Consider the following 13,616-nt stretch of genomic DNA (forward strand, 5'->3'; position numbering starts at 1 on the left):
AACGTATGATTACAAAATATTCCACTGTATTTGAACAGATTAAATTAGCGCGCGCAAATGTCGCGTGCCAGCTCGTGTCACCTCCCCACCACTTTACTAAACGTATCTGCGACATGGGGTGCCATTGTTCTATCGAAAATCGTCGTGTTTGGATGTGTAACCTTGCTCGATGCGCTTCGCTGTGCCTATTACCGTGTGTCACGTACTTCCATTGCTCTTTCGTAAGTATTTATACGCTATTATTAGCATTGATTCGTTAGTACACGTTTATCTAATCGTTTATTAAGCATAGTTAATCGAGTTTATTAAATATAATAAAGTTAAACAGTTCTTGGAGGTTAGTTTACAATTCTTCCGTAGGTTGTACTGTATATCGCTCGATTATCGATAGCTTTTGTTGGCAACTTTTAATACAGGATTTATGTCATTTTAACATCATTGATTTGAATCAATTTCAATCGTTAATCTTCCGTGCAGATTGTTGGCTGACGCGTGGATAACATCGAAAGAATAACAATACCGTATGATGTCACGGGCGATTGACAACCGATACGACGTTCTGCTATTTCGTAAGTATTTGTATACTCATATCAGTTTCCTTTAATTACTATCCGTTTGCTTAATCATTTATACGTAGTTATAGTAGAATTAAGTAGCTTCTCGAAGCTACATTAGTCTGTTTTTGTTCGTCGCATCGAATTAAACTTGCACGCGCAAATGTACAGGAAAATATTTTGAGCAAGCTTGTACCACCTGCTGCCAACCGAGTTGCATGGTATACCTATGCCATGTGGAATGTTATTGTACTGTCGAAAGTTGTGGTATTAGGATGTAACCTCGGACGCTTAAAGCACGTCGTTAAGCTATTAACTGCGTATCGTTGCGAGTTTGTAAGCATTTACATGTATCCCTCTATCAACTTCATTTCATTACTGCGCGTTTATTTAACCTTTGCGATAAAGATAAACACATTTTCGAAATAGTCTCGCTCGTCCCTTCCTTTGATCGTATATTTGACTGTTTGTGCGTTATCGATAGCTTATATTACGAACTTTTAACATAAATCTTCGATTTGTTTCTAGTTACGTTCTCTTTTTTATTCATAAAGATATTATTTTTAGGGAGGTAGAGCACGATAAAAGGTAATGTTTCTTTTAAATTAAACAATCTTTTCTACCAAATACTCTGTAATAACTACTTTATTTATATATTTCTATGTAAATAATATAAAAATATATATGAAAATATTTTATTATTACTATACAAGCTATTATACAAATTGTTCAACATTTCAGAGAAAATTGCGAGTGTCCCAATACTTTTACCCGACGATATACCTGGTCTGTGGTTATGTCATACAACAATGGTTTCTACTCCGCAAGTGTAACGTCCGGTTTCGTTTTCACGCTTCTTACGTTACGTCGAAACGCGATACCCAGCGACGTCGCCGGGTTCGGTCCGCGACATTCACGCTCAGGTATGCATATACACCTGGGAAACACGAGAATCCACGACTTGTCTCTCGAAACGAAACGATCGCGAGCCAATGGTGAATCGTATAGACTCTCGCTCTCGATCGTCGAAAGTTTCGACTCCGTTTCAACTTCGTTACAAGCTTCCCTCACGTTCGTGGAATCTCCTGTTTAATTTCTTCTACTCGGCGTCCGCGAGCTCTCCAAGTTTATATTAAATGCCGGAAATTGTATTTGGGAGTTGTAATCTTCTAGGAGTAATGATAACTTGTGCAGAATATTAAGAAGCAGGGGTTGAAAGCTCCAAAGAGTTTATGTACCATGTTCGTGAAGAGTAATCAATGATGAATCTAAAGTCAGTTGTTCTTAGAATGCAACGTAATTTCGTATTTGACGGTAAGTTAGTTCTCTAGTTGTCAGATTTAACTGCATTTAACTGCATTTAACTGTACAAGTTCAGTCATTTTTCGCAAGACTAGCTTCGATCTCGAAACGTGTATAGTAAACGTCTCGAAGGGAAATGAGATAAATAGAGGAATCGATCTCTAGGAAGATATTGAGAAATATCGTGTCGTAACACGGAGATTATCAGTGGTATTAATCGAATCCCACGGTACGAAACTGTATAATTCTTTAATTAGATTAAAATCTTTGTCAAACAAGAAGCCTTTTAATCGAGTTAAATCTGTTTGAGAATCAAACTGGCGGATATTTTTACGAATTAAAAATTTCTATCTCTCGGACGTTTCGCTTCGTGTATTGTAAAATTCTACCTCGTACGTATCAACTTGAAATTTTAATTACTTCGTTTAATTCAGATATGCCTATCACCCTTTCAAAAAGATAATTTTCCAAGATCCTGTTTTTCATCCATTTGCTCATATTATCCAATTGTACGTTGTCCATTTCCAACCCTATACGTTTAACTTATACAAAGCAAAGAACGATACTTTGGAGAACATCGTAAAAATAAATTGAATAATTCTTAGATTTTGTTCATAGCGAATCCATATTCGGTTCTCCATCGAAGAAAATTGCGAAACGATTCGCAAGTGCTCGCGGCCCGCTGCTAAATACGGCGCCAACGACCGTAGTGCTTTTCGTCGTTCGCCAATATTCCTAGATACTTCTATATACGAGGTGGTTAAATGGTAGCAGCAGAGCGGATCTTTCGTCGTTGCGGTGCACCGCAATTTTCGACCTCTAATTTTATGGTTTTTCGTGGCGGACCCAACGGAGAGGAGGTCTGCCCTCTCAACCAGAAATCCCGCACGGTGAAATACCTTTCGCATACGTTTACGTACGTGCAATTATCCTGTCGGTTACGCCGGTACACACCGATTATTTTCTTGGCGCGTCGCGTGACGAGCATCGTCCTTTTTTCTTACCCTTTCAACCATTCGACGATGGACGAGAATCTTCTCGATGGAGCTACCGTGCCAAAGTATTGTGTTTCAATGTTTATTTTTTCCTTTTCTTTCTTTTTTCGTTGGTTGGTTGTTTTTCTGACAAGTTAACACTCGCGCGTGTTCAGCTTCGCAGACGCTGTGAAACTGAACACACGCAAGGGCCAATTTGTAGAAAAGATCGACGGTATTCGCTTGATCGCGATTTCTCCGGGTTTGTCTAATGAAAATTTTAGGTCGATCGATCCCTCGGGGGAAGGATAACGGAAAATTGAAAGATCAGCGTCATAGCCAGCCCCATGAACACTTTTCATGGCTTGTTCACGGCTTGTTCGACGAGAATGTTCGTTGCACGATTTTTCAAAAATAGCTATCGCTAAATTTAATAAAAAAGCCAGAAACTTTTCATTGATTTCTAATATAGCATATGGCTGTCCGCGCTTGCCCATCCAATCTTGTTCGGCTTCAAAATCAATAAAAATGTTCACCAGGCGCAGATGTACAATTTTTTGGAATTTTCATTCGGTGATGACTTTTTCTTTTGAAAACTCGACGAACGAAAATTGCTGTCGGACAAATGTGCACATATCGTGGACAATCATATCCCGTTTACGAATCAGTGAAAAGTGTTCATGCGGGTGCTGATGATAAATATTGTCATTTGACGAAAACTTTTTTTTTTTTAGAGGCGGAGAAATGAAAATTTTGTTTGGACAAATGTGGACGATTCGCGGACAAACGAGTACTGATTGTATTTTTTTTTTTTGCGTGTAAATTTGCACTTGGAAACGCCAGTTTCACGAACCGACTGGTGCAACTATTATCAGGTCTTTGCTTCCATTCGATACTGCAATAGTTGCTACTTATTCGAGCATATATTTCGCATTCTTACTCTCTGAATTTTGGTAGTGATTCGAATAATAATTGCCAATTAAGCTGGATGAAACAAGATTTCTAACGAAAATTATCCTCGGTGACATTTTAATTACGTTACGATATCAAAACACGCAGGAGGAACTTGGTAGCGTTGACAAGTTATTTTGTTCACCATATATACAATTTCGTAATTTTATATACCATAAATTTTCATACAATCAATACTTGCGTTAATTTAAAAATATCCAACTCGTTACTTATTCGCTCGTAGTTATTTTTCCAGTCGACTATCCTTCGCTGACTATGGCCAAGTTTGTTAATAAATAGAATAATCCGTTATTTTCTTTTACGATAAGCAAGATCACTGGCGAGAAGTGGATCACAATGTGCAATAGGACGACATCGCGTTGCAAAATAGCTCGCTGTAAACGGTCACCGTGGAAACATCGACGGTCAAGGATTTTCCACGTCTTTTCCCCAAAGGCGTTGCTCTATCGATTATCGGCAACGTGTTTTCTCCTCGTCACACGCGTCTTTGCTTCGAGAATGTTTCACGTTTTCGTAACCGTAGCAGCTGGAAATAAATTTCCATTTTTAGTGGAAACACTGCGCCGCGACTTTGACCTTGCAGCTACTCCACATTTCTATCTTCGTCCATATGACGTAAGTTTATCAACTTTCATAGTCGTTCGATATTTTCAGGTTTAACCGATGAAAATTCATTCGAATTGATACAGAGCGGTGTGCAGACGTTTTTAACCGGACACATCTTTCAGCTTGCGTTCCAACATCGAGGGAAAAATCTATCCTAAACTTTTGCACGTCGCTGTACCTATACGTACGCCGATGAAATAGTTCGTACGATAGAAAGGGTATGGGTGAGGTATGCAAATTAATTGCGTCGTGTATTATACCGTAAGCTTAATCTTTTAAGCTTCTTTGCGCGCTATGTGCGCTTCTCGCATGTGCATGTTAATTGAAAATCCATGTGAAGCAGCAGTTTTCGCCTGATTTAACGAGCTGAGATCGTTTTCGAGACAAATATTCGCTGACTTTCACGATTTGTTTGCCGTGTTTAATTGCGCTCGCGCGTGATCCACGTACCATTTTCAGTGCAAACCCGAGCCTCCACGTTCAACACACCGATTTCCACGTAATTTTATCGGAGAGTAACTCGTCGATAATTTTTAGTACGCGAGTATGATCGATTTGCAGTAACGATACAGGAATAGCATAGAACCTCTTTCGTGCTGTACACGCAACGATCGTAACACGAGTTACTCATTAATTGTATTACTTTATTAATTATTTATTAATTATCTGATCGTCCTATACATTCCGATGCGTCATGTTTCTTCTGCAAGACGTCCGACCGATACAAAAATTTCTCTCGCAGTTCAAAACGGAGTTTCATTGCAGTAGAGTGGAAAGAAAAATCGTCGACTTAGCGGAAAAGTGGCGCACTTGGAAACTCGTCGATTTTAAGCTACATCTTGGAAACCTGATTCTAAGAACACTTATCTTTTTAAAACTAAATTATTGTTATCGTTTCTTTAACAAAGTTAGGCGGATCACCTGTGATTCGTAAAATTTACAAAATTTGTAAAATTTCAGTTCAGTGATATCGGTTGGATCGTGAACGAGTTTCCAGAGTGCTGTGTCGGGACGAGAGAAACGCCTGGGTCCGAAACATACTTTTTAACCCCGAAAAAACGGTGAAAGGTATCGAATCCGTTCGAATAGCAATAAATATTTGGGAGATCGCAACGCCGGAAGTGAATCGTATAAAATACGTATTGATTAGAAAGAGGCGGCCAGAGAGGTGGAGCCATTTGTCCATTTAATGGCGAAGATCTTGACAAAAGGTCTACAAATCCCTCGTGGAACGAGCGGCGCATCGCGGGATAAAGGAAAGTAATGGAAAGCGGACAGTAAATCTAGAGCAAAGCAGCAGCGGCAACTTCCTGGAAAATTTCAAGTATTTATAGTTGCGCACGTAGGCAGCACCGAGTGCCAAGCTTTGGTAAACAGTAGCCTGTTTCGTTTATGTCGGATGAAAAGGCGGCGAGTGTATCTTTTACGGTGTTTCAAGGTCTCCGTCGCTCGTGCGTCCATCGAAACGTTATTATTATCATTCGTTTTATTTAACCAGTTAGTTAACCGTAGAATTTAGTTTTAGAAATGTCTCGTGAGATTAGGTGATGGAGTGCGTAAATGAATACAATGCATATATAATTGATGATTAATTAATCCGTCAAATATATTAATTTTAATCAACTAGAAATTCTCCTGCATAAAGGTAATAAGTTTTTAGCGATGAATCGATCAAAGTTCGGATGCGTCAATTTTCTATATTACACGCTGTGCATTTTACTTTATGTTCATCTACCGATGATATCACTTACGAAGGTACTTTCTTTTTTCAACAGTTGACAGAGCAGCGTAGTTCTACGTTGAAGTTAGTGTTGGAGTGAACTATTACGTTTTATGTACGCCCTATAGGTATCTTTAAAAGCGATGTTACACGACGTGCTTCTGTTGTCCTACTTTACAATAGTTACAGCACTTTTTCACGACACCTCGGGAAAGCTTCGTACAACGTACGATCTACCTACTGTATATTCTTTTATGTATTTTATATGTAGTAAGTATGTTTTTACTAGCAAACGATAACGCTTTCTTACGTCTACCATATATGTACTCGCATACATATACGTTGCTCGATGGCATTTCATTAAATTAGGTACAATAATATAGGATTTTTTTTAATTTATTTAGAAATATTAGAAATTAGGGTTTCCAGTGATTTCTATCCTATATGATAAGTTTATTGATCGACAGATCTATTTACAATGGATTAAACAGGAAACGATGGTTATTTAACGTGAACTAAATACAGTAACTAAGACAACTAGATAATTCACAGCTCACAACTGATAGTTTACAACTCGTAACAACTCGGCGACTCAACTCTCGACTACTCACAACTCGACTCCTCGCCATTCGACTGTCAACTCCCAACTACTGAACTCGACTCCTCTCATTCCTCTCAACTCACGACTATCCCACTCGACTCTTCATGTGACGACCACCCGGTAAAAACTGTCAGGCCCTTTTGACCTAACGGCACTTAGGCCTCCTCGCAATATTGTTTATAGTTAACCCGATATTTTTTTAGGCCATTTGTCCACGATACTACAATAACGTATGCCATTATACAACAAGTTGGTATTGTATCTTAAATTGCCCACTCAACTTCTACTATGTAACCATAGCAAGGTAACACGAAATTAATACAGTACCAAAGAAAGATTTGGAAGATTCTGCTGTTAAAATCCATCGCGTCTATCCATGAACGATATTCATAAAAGCGTAATTAGCTCGCTTGTCCCGTTTAGTAAAAGAGGAGAACGCAAGACAATATCAAAGAAGGTTCCAAAAAAGGAAAACAGTTTGTCAGCTTTGCGTGTTTCACTTTGCAGGTATACAGCCCTTATTCAGCCGTAAACCCTCACCTGGTTAACCTGATATTCAAGAGACCAATCACGGCACGTGACGTTGATATTTCTGCGCGTTTCACTTCCTCCTGCTCCTGCTCGCTTCGTTTTCCAAGGGAATTTATAACGATCGGTCGCGAAAGAGAAAGGAAATGGTAGGATGTTCGCGACGAAGACGTTGAATCGGCGAAATACGAAGAAAGACGCCGTAATTATTTCGCATTCGTATCGAAGCGGGAATTGAAACGAGAAGACGCGCCTGTGCGCACCAGCGCTGACGATACGGCGCGGAAAACATTTTTCTCTCGGTTGAGCCGTGTGGTCGTTACGCAGCGAACGTCTTGCCGGTAAAAAGGATACTTTTGTAAAAATCCACCTGGCGCTCATTGAACGGAGAACGACAAGAGGAAAGGAAAGAAATTTCTCGAGTTATTGTTCGCCGCAGTAGAATGGCCTGCGATAAGTCAGACGTCGAGAGCGCGTTCTTCAATACGCTGGATTTCACTTCGTCAGAGCGTACAAATCGCTAGATTCTGTTGCTTGAACGCGTGTTAACGCGTTGTTGTCTTGGTTACTCGATATTTAAGCCGGTTTTCGTCCCTTTTTTTTATTGTCAGATAATAGCGAATGATTTTGTCGATTTGAAGAAAGATTTACTCGAGTTTTTCACCTCTAACTGTATACTTTTGTAAGTTGTCGATCCATTAAGCATCGAACGATGCGCATATTACAATTTATCTTAATGATATGGATACTTCGATTTCTTGAACTTTCTTAAAATCAGTCGAATCTAAGTGGAAGAAAGAGCAATTGAAACAGTGCTCTTGCATCGTCTTCAATCTCCACCGTCAGTGTCTCTTCCACTGCTTCTTCTTCCTTCAAATTCTTATTCGCTGCTCTTATTCGTTCGTACAAAGAACGTTCTAATAATATGCATCCTATGTTTTCGTTTTTGTACCAGCCACGTTCTTCCATTCCCCCTTCCCTATTCTTTGCCTGTATCCTCCATCTTTGTAGCAGAATGCTTTCTTTTGCCAGTTAGTCTCGGTTGATCTATCCTTCTTATTGCCTTTAGCGAGATTTTAAAATTCATGTACTTTTCCCCTCCTACATTTCCTTCCCTTAATCTCTCGTACCTTTTCTTCTTCCATCCTCTTCCACGTGCTGTCCTCGCTCGCTTTAACTTGTTCCGTATTTTCCATTATTCACGGTGTTCCATATCCTGCTACCTCCCTAGCAAGGGCTCTAGTTTCGTGCGTTTCCTCCAGTCTCCTTTTCTATTCGTTTCGTTGTTTCCCTTCCGATCGTCCCTCTGCTTCGCCATCGGTTTTTCCGAGAGCGTATCCACGTTCGTACACTTACGAATTTCCCTTAAACGCTGTTTGCGTCGTCGGCAACGTTAACGCTGACGAAGATCGGTGGTGGAAACGCGAAAGACGCTTGTTCCGTGGGATCTCCTCTCGGTCTGGCCCATCGGTCTTGTCCGCGACGATTCGCCGCTGTATTTCCTCGTTTAGGAAATTTAACGATGATAAAGCGGAATGGTTACGGACTTGGGAACAACAAATTAACGAAGAGAGAATAAACGAAGGCTCGCGGTCGCGCCCTCTCGCCTCAGATTTCATTTATGCCCTTAATCTAAACTTCGCAGACCGCTCCCGTTGCTCTTAAATCAAGCACGCGTTGAAATAATTCAGGCTACCTTACGGGTTCGCGCCTACACCTCAGAAACCCGATTTACCGTATCGGAGGAAACTTTGGCTGAATAAAGTGGCCTCCGACTCGCGCCACCCTCGCCCGCCTTTCCAAGATCTACAAGAGCCTCGGTATACATTTAGCAAAAGCGCGAACGGTGTTCACGAAACGGTAGCGATATCTCTCGTAGGATTTTATAGAGTCCTTGATATTGCGAGCAGCCTGTTGTAAATCTTGTTTAGCCTGCGGTAAATATAATATGATACGGACTTCTTGGAACAACTCGCAGCAAGTTTATTGGGAATTTATACGGTTATGGGCGAGCAAGGTACTCGTGAGTCGTTCTTTCATCCCCCCCCCTCCTTTTTCTCTTTTTGTTATCATTCGCGTCTTTTTTTTCTTCTTTGTTTTCGCGAAGAATTATTAGCGAGTTATTCTCGTCGGTGATTTACGTAGAATACATTGGATACACGGTCATTTACTTCGCGAATATTCGCGAACCAAGTCGTATCTTGGTGCATGACGCTTGCGAAATACCTGGCTGTTACACGGAAGATCGGAATTCGTAGCATCGCGATTCCACGGCGAACGAACTCGTGTCTATCGATGACGTTCGTAGACTTTGTCTCCGGACGCAATAACACTCGGGTCTGTACCTTCCGTTTTCGTTTGAACGCGTTTGATACCTTCGGATAATTGTCGAATCCCGTGACGACCGAAGCATTCGCAAAAATCGGAACCAATCGGCTTAGCATTGCAGAAGCTCGATTCTTCCTTGCGATGAAGAATCGGATTAAGAAATCGCGCGAAAAGGGCGAAGTTGATCGTCGACTGGTCTTGCGAAAAGACCAATTCTCGTCTAACGCGTATTTCGCCATTACGACAAAACGATTCGAGGTCTGCATTTCATTCATTTCTATTCAGACACGTTCAAATACCTTGCGATAATTTGCAAACGCAGCGACACAAAGCGAGCCACCCTATCTGTGTCAATAATCCTTACATTCGGTTCTTTAGCCAGCATCGATTTCTCTGAAAGAAGACGAACAATGCGTATGGTACGCCGCCGGTGCCACTTGAATAAATGATAAACGCGGTAAACAGGGTCCTTTTCGTCTCCTCTGCTGTCTGTTTCATGGGTTGAATAGTCGCTGGTATATATATCGAGCTCAGCTGGATTTCGATGGAGTTTCTTTTTTCTCTCGTGGTTGGGGTTTCTCGGCTTTTCGCGTGTTTTCTCAGTCTGCACGGATAAATAGAAATTTTTCACCAGTGAAAGGGGATGGCCTCGCCGCTGGCATTCAGAACCCGGAAGCCGTTTAATGTAACGGCCGAGGAATGCGTGGAAATTGCGACCCCGTCTGCTCTCTCAGGATTAAGATCGAGATAATTACTCGGCGCCCGCGAAACGTACGACCAGACGCGCCGTCCCGACGCCTCTGCCACGAATCGCTCACTACCGAAAGCACCGTCGCTCTTCTCGCGATCGAGTTCTCTTCCCCGAAATTATGAAACACTGAGTCAGCTTTTTCTGCTTTGCTCGGGGAATAGACGGCAGTCAGATTTTTCTGACAAGTTTGAAGAATAGGTGATAGGTTTCGCTGATAAATTTGGAAAATAGATGATAGTCAAATTTTTCTGACAAGTTTGGAGAACAGACGATAGTCAGATTTTTCTGAGAAGTTTGGAGAATAGGTGATAGTCAGATATCTCTGACAAGTTTGGAGAATAGACAAGACTGAGATTTTTCTAACAAGTTTGGAGAATAGGTTATAGTCAGACTTTTCTGAGAAGTTTGAAAAATAGACAAGACTGAGATTTTTCTAACAAGTTTGGAGAATAGGTTATAGTCAGATTTTTCTGAGAAGTTTGAAGAATAAGTGATAGTTAGATATCTCTGAGAAGTTTGGAGAATAGGAGATAGTCAGGTATTTCTGACAAGTTTGGAGAATAGACAAGACTGAGATTTTTCTAAGAAGTTTAGAGAATAGGTGATAGTCAGATATCTCTGACAAGTTTGGAGAATAGACAAGACTGAGATTTTTCTAACAAGTTTGGAGAATAGGTTATAGTCAGATTTTTCTGAGAAGTTTGAAGAATAAGTGATAGTCAGATATCTCTGAGAAGTTTGGAGAATAGGGGATAGTCAGGTATCTCTGACAAGTTTGGAGAATAAGTGATAGTCAGATATCTCTGAGAAGTTTGGAGAATAGGGGATAGTCAGGTATCTCTGACAAGTTTGGAGAATAGACAAGACTGAGATTTTTCTAAGAAGTTTGGAGAATAGGTGATAGTCAGATATCTCTGACAAGTTTGGAGAATAGACAAGACTGAGATTTTTCTACCAAGTTTGGAGAATAGGTTATAGTCAGACTTTTCTGAGAAGTTTGAAGAATAAGTGATAGTCAGATATCTCTGAGAAGTTTGGAGAATAGACGATAGACAAATTTTTCTGAGAGGTTTGGAGAATAGGTGATAGTCAGATATCTCTGACAAGTTTGGAGAATAGGTGATAGTCAGATGTCTTCGACAAGTTTGGAGAATAGGTGATAGATATCTCTGACAAATTTGGAGAATAGACAATAGTCAGATTTCTTTGACAAGTTTGGACAAAAGACGATAGTCACGTTTTTCTGACAAGTTTGAAGAATAGACGATAGTCAGATTTACCCGGTAGGTTTCGAGACTACGTTGCGGTGTATTCACGCGTACCCATTCGTAGGTTTTTGAGAAATATTTATCGCTTCGAAAGTCGCGCAACGGAACACTCGCCCCGAGAAGAAGTATCGTTCTCTTCGCGATCAAGTTTTGGTGAGTTTGAGGACTAGATACTAGTAGCGCGTTCGTTCGTAGTTTTCCTCGGCACTTTTATTCCTCCGAGAGTCGCGCAACGAATCATTCACGCCCGAAATAAAACGATCTAGTTCTTCCGCGAGCAAAAGTCTCGGAAAATGATGTCGCAAATTCGTATAATGTCGTATAATTTTTTTATCGATTTTCACGTATCCGATATATTTTCGTTTCACGATTGCAATATTCGCCGATAATCGTTCATGGGAATCGATCGGTGAGAATCGCGTTCCAATTCCCCTGCTTCTCTCATTTTCCAAGTTCGTCATCTCGCAATCTGATTCTCCGCCATTCCGGATCTTGGGTTCACCGTCCTCTAGCTACTTACATAAACTTTCCACCTTCTCATATCAGTTTCCGTTCCTCCACTCCAATTCGTTCCAACTTCGTTAGTTGGGCAAGTTCGATGAACCGTCGGACGAACGAAGAAGGTGACGATGCGACAAACAGGTGACGATCACGCGTCGACGAATAGCTTAACGAACCGATAGGGTTTACGTTAAAGTTCTTACGATTGATAACGCGTTATCACGCTGTTAGTTGTAGAATCTGTCGTAATCGAACCGACAGAGAGACGAACGCGCTCGGATAATGCCAACTTTCGGATAAATAGGGCAGTCGATTTTCTCGCGTTAAATTCTATTTATTCAAATAGGGATCGTGCAAGTTGTCGGTTCGCTTTATTTCACACGCGAGAATTCGATATTTTTGAAATATCGCGTTTCATACGGGAAAACCGATGATCGCGTGGTTCGTACGTCAAAATTATCAGAAGCTTCGAACGAAACTGTCGCGTCGATGATATTTTATTTAATCGTCGTCGGTCGAGCGAACGCGTACACGAAAATTTGTCAAATAACGAGGGCTCCAGGCCTGCTCCATGAAATTTCCACCGTTGAACGCGTCGAGTTTTTCGCATACCAGAAGTGTTTTTCGATAAAACGAGGGTTGGTCGAATACGCCGTTATGGAAAAAGTCCAACCCCCGGTTAAATGCGTATTTAGCAAACTCGACGCGTGAGAAATTAAACAAAGTCTTTGATATTTAATAGCGTTTCCCGTTGAAATAAATAAAATAGCTTGCGACAGTGGACTCGTGAAATATCATTTCTACTTATCTATTTATTTATTTGTTCATTTATATACCTGGATGAATCCATCAGTGAGAATACGTGCCTTTAAAACGACAGGTGATTACCTGATGCAGGTATACACGTGGAATCAAATAAGATACGTTTGCACAGAGACCCTAATAACATTATCGGTTCCAAAAAATCAACCAGTTAGCTATTTTTCACGAGTATACTCGAAGAAATGGCAATATCTTGTCTCACGACGAGTCTTAATAAAATCAAAGAATAAAACAGTCACTACTTACCTGCTACTTAACTTTAATAACAATAACAACCGCACATACTTTGTGTCTCTGACGAGTATACTCGCCAATGCTTACTTCTTACGACACATTTTAGGTACACGTTTCTCAAAGAGCAACAGCTAACTGGTCAAAAGGCAGAGTTTGACGAAGAACGTAACTAAATGATCGATCGGCGAGTGTTCGTAGCCACCGTGAATTAAACCAAACTGAAATTTAATCCAAAGCAAGTAACTAAATTACCAAAGAAAGAAGCCAAAAAGAAATACAGCTACAGGAGCTTCGAAACCAAGAAATTAGAGAAAATTGTCAAACCACTTTGCCCTTTGTGCGAACTTGAGGCATCGGATTTGAAAGTAAGATGACGCGGTGAGTGCGCCGAGTCCTTCCGAAACCGTGCGGAGGAAATTCGTTTCTCGGTTACGTTCTCGATGGAGGCAGGCAAT

General features: G+C 40.7%; 1 long non-coding RNA gene across 1 annotated transcript in view; it reads left to right on the forward strand.

The window, feature by feature from the left end:
• The first annotated feature begins 65 nt into the window (after positions 1-65).
• Positions 66-13,616, forward strand: part of LOC117158319 (uncharacterized) — a 62,004-nt gene continuing 48,453 nt past the window's right edge. The window contains exons 1-2 of the long non-coding RNA XR_004464391.2: positions 66-221; positions 478-569. This is a non-coding gene — a long non-coding RNA (uncharacterized LOC117158319). The remainder of the gene's footprint in view (positions 222-477; positions 570-13,616) is intronic.

Source organism: Bombus vancouverensis, chromosome 10, assembly GCF_051014615.1.
Source record: "Bombus vancouverensis nearcticus chromosome 10, iyBomVanc1_principal, whole genome shotgun sequence".
NCBI lineage: Eukaryota > Metazoa > Arthropoda > Insecta > Hymenoptera > Apidae > Bombus > Bombus vancouverensis.